A 2,616-nucleotide genomic window follows, 5' to 3' on the forward strand; every position below is an offset into this window, starting at 1 on the left:
CAGTAACAATAAAGGCATGACCATGTTCCTGTTCTCTTTGCCATAACTGTCTTCATGGAGCAAGAATATGATGTGCTATTGAAAGGAATGATTTTAGAAGCTACTTAGTTTGAGAAAAATGTTCTTCAGGGGCCATAGTTGACAGTCTCTGGTCAATAAACTACCTTCTGGGAAAAGTATGTATGAGTAACCATTTTGGTTTCTGCTGAGTGAACCATGCAAGCTTTAGACAGAATTATTACTATATTGTAGCAGAGAAAGGATGCTGCCAATAAAAATCTCCCCTATCTTCCCTTCATAAGTTCTATTCTATGCTAAAAATTAGTGAAACAAACCAAGTAATACATGTTCAAACTTTCCTGTGAGTTTCTCACTTCAAGAGAGTATGACAGAATGGCAATATACAGTGTACAAGGAAACCAAAGATCACAGAAAATTGATGTGAGTATATTTTTTCAGAGTGTACGCTTGTCACTAAGACAAATTCTTATGTCCCTCCAAAAATCAATGCAGAATAACTGCATAAATATACAACCTGCTTTTGGAAATATGAAAAAAGCTATTCTAAATGATAAACATAATGATTTATATATAATTACTTAATATCAAACAAAAATAAAACCATTTTAGTTGATGTTACAAGCATAAGTATGAACTGAGTGAAGCAACTTGCCAAAATGTACATCTTTTAGTCAGGAAATTACCTTCTGTAGGTTTTTATCCCAAGTCTATATATCAGTAAGCAACACATTTATGGCCTGATGATGTGACCACGTAACAACTGCAGGTTGTGAAATTTCATAGACATCATTCCACATGTGCATTAGTGCAATCAGGAGTCATTATTGTTTTCATTTTGGAGAAAGAAATGTAATAGCAAAGATTGAGTTGCCTACAATTCAAACTTTTTTATTTTACAAATAGGAAAATCAAACTAGGAAGGGGTTGGGGTTCCTCGAGTCATACTATGAGCATGAGCAGTGAACCTAAAATCTATTTTTTTAAGCCTACAGCACCCGGTATTCCCAGGCAGTCTCCCATCCAAGTACTGACCAGGCCCGACCCTGCTTAGTTTCCAAGATCAGACGAGATTGGGTGTGTTCAAGGTGGTATGGCTGTAGGCAAACCTAAAATCTTATGGGCTCTGGGGCCGTAGTGATAGCACAGCAGTAGGGCTTTTGCCTTGCGTGCGGCTGACCCAGGATAGACCATGGTTCGATCCCTGGCATCCAATATGGTCTCCCAAGCCAGGAGTGATTTCTGAGTGCATGGCCAGGAGTATCATCGATGCAGCTCAAAAAAACAAAAACAAAACAAACCCTTTTGGACTCTGAGGTTGGAGTGATAGCACAGCGGTAGAATGTTTTCTTTGCACGCAGTCGACCCAGGATGGGCCCAGGTTCAATCTCCTGCATCCTATATGGTTCCCCCCACCCCACCAAGCCTGCCAGGATCTATTTCTTTTTTTTCTTTTTTTTTTGGGGGGGGGGTGTGTGGGCCACAGCCGGTAATACTCAGGGGTTACTCCTTGCTATGTGCTCAGAAATCGCTCCTGGCTTGGGGGACCATATGGGACGCCGGGGGCTCAAACTGCCATCCATCCTAGGTTAGTGCTTGTCAGGCAAACACCTACTGCTTGCGCCACCGCTCCAGATCCCCCTCGGGAGCTATTTCTGAGAGCAGAGCCAGGAGTGTGGCCCTAAAACAAACAAAAAATAATTAAAAAACCTTATGGGCTTATTTCATGAAACCACTAGATTGCCCCTATTTCATCGTTATGGCTCTTCAAGAAATTGCTGAAAATGAGGTACATGTACCCATTCAATTTATTTGAAGTGACCTCATTAATTCTACTGATAATTCTTTGCCAGAATGCTTTTTCATGGTCACCTGAGTTAAGTTCTAAGGGTATTTTTTTAATCAAGTATATATATTATTTGAAAATATGCTTAGAGGGAGAAGGACTTTCCAAAGAAGTTAGATCAGAGAAGGATTACAACATTCTATAAAATAAGAAATGGGTTTTCACACCATGTCACATTCACTGCACCACATAGGCTCTGTGCTCCAAGACTTTAAGATAAGCATGATTAATGTATCTGAGCCATTAGCATGTGTGTGTGCAGCTGGTTTCACATGTGCAAGCATAAACAACTGCCTCTTTGAATCATCCTCCATCCATCCTGAACATTACAAGTGACAAGAGCCTGATTTATCCAGAGTTTGGCAGTAATTCATTTGGATGGCTCAATCGCCCACAATCAGAACTGCTGATTCCAAAGACATAGCAATTGACTCCCACTTCAGAAGGTCCACAGTATGTTTTAGAGAAAGTCTATCAGAGCAGACAAATTGTCCTAGACATAATCTCTCTGCCTAACCCACAATGGCTATTCAATTCATACCATGAGATCTGCCAATGGTTAAGATCATACCTTATCAGATAGCCTGAATTAGTTTTATCTTGCTACAAAACAAATTACCACAACTTCTGCAGTTGTAAACAATACACATACCATATAGCCTATGGGGGGTAAAAGTCTTGGCACAACTCTGGCTCCTTTGCTTTAGCATGTCACTAGATGTAATCAAGGAGTCAGGCTGCATTTTCATGGA

General features: G+C 40.2%; 1 non-coding gene across 1 annotated transcript; it reads right to left on the bottom strand.

Annotated features, from left to right (window-relative positions):
* Positions 1-1,004: 1,004 nt before the first annotated feature.
* LOC126027989 (5S ribosomal RNA) lies at positions 1,005-1,123 on the bottom strand. Its single transcript, XR_007502359.1, has one exon. It is a non-coding gene; the product is annotated as a 5S ribosomal RNA (ribosomal RNA).
* Between the last annotated feature and the right edge of the window lie 1,493 nt (positions 1,124-2,616).

Source organism: Suncus etruscus, chromosome 1 (assembly GCF_024139225.1).
Source record: "Suncus etruscus isolate mSunEtr1 chromosome 1, mSunEtr1.pri.cur, whole genome shotgun sequence".
In the NCBI taxonomy this organism is placed as follows: Eukaryota; Metazoa; Chordata; class Mammalia; order Eulipotyphla; family Soricidae; genus Suncus; species Suncus etruscus.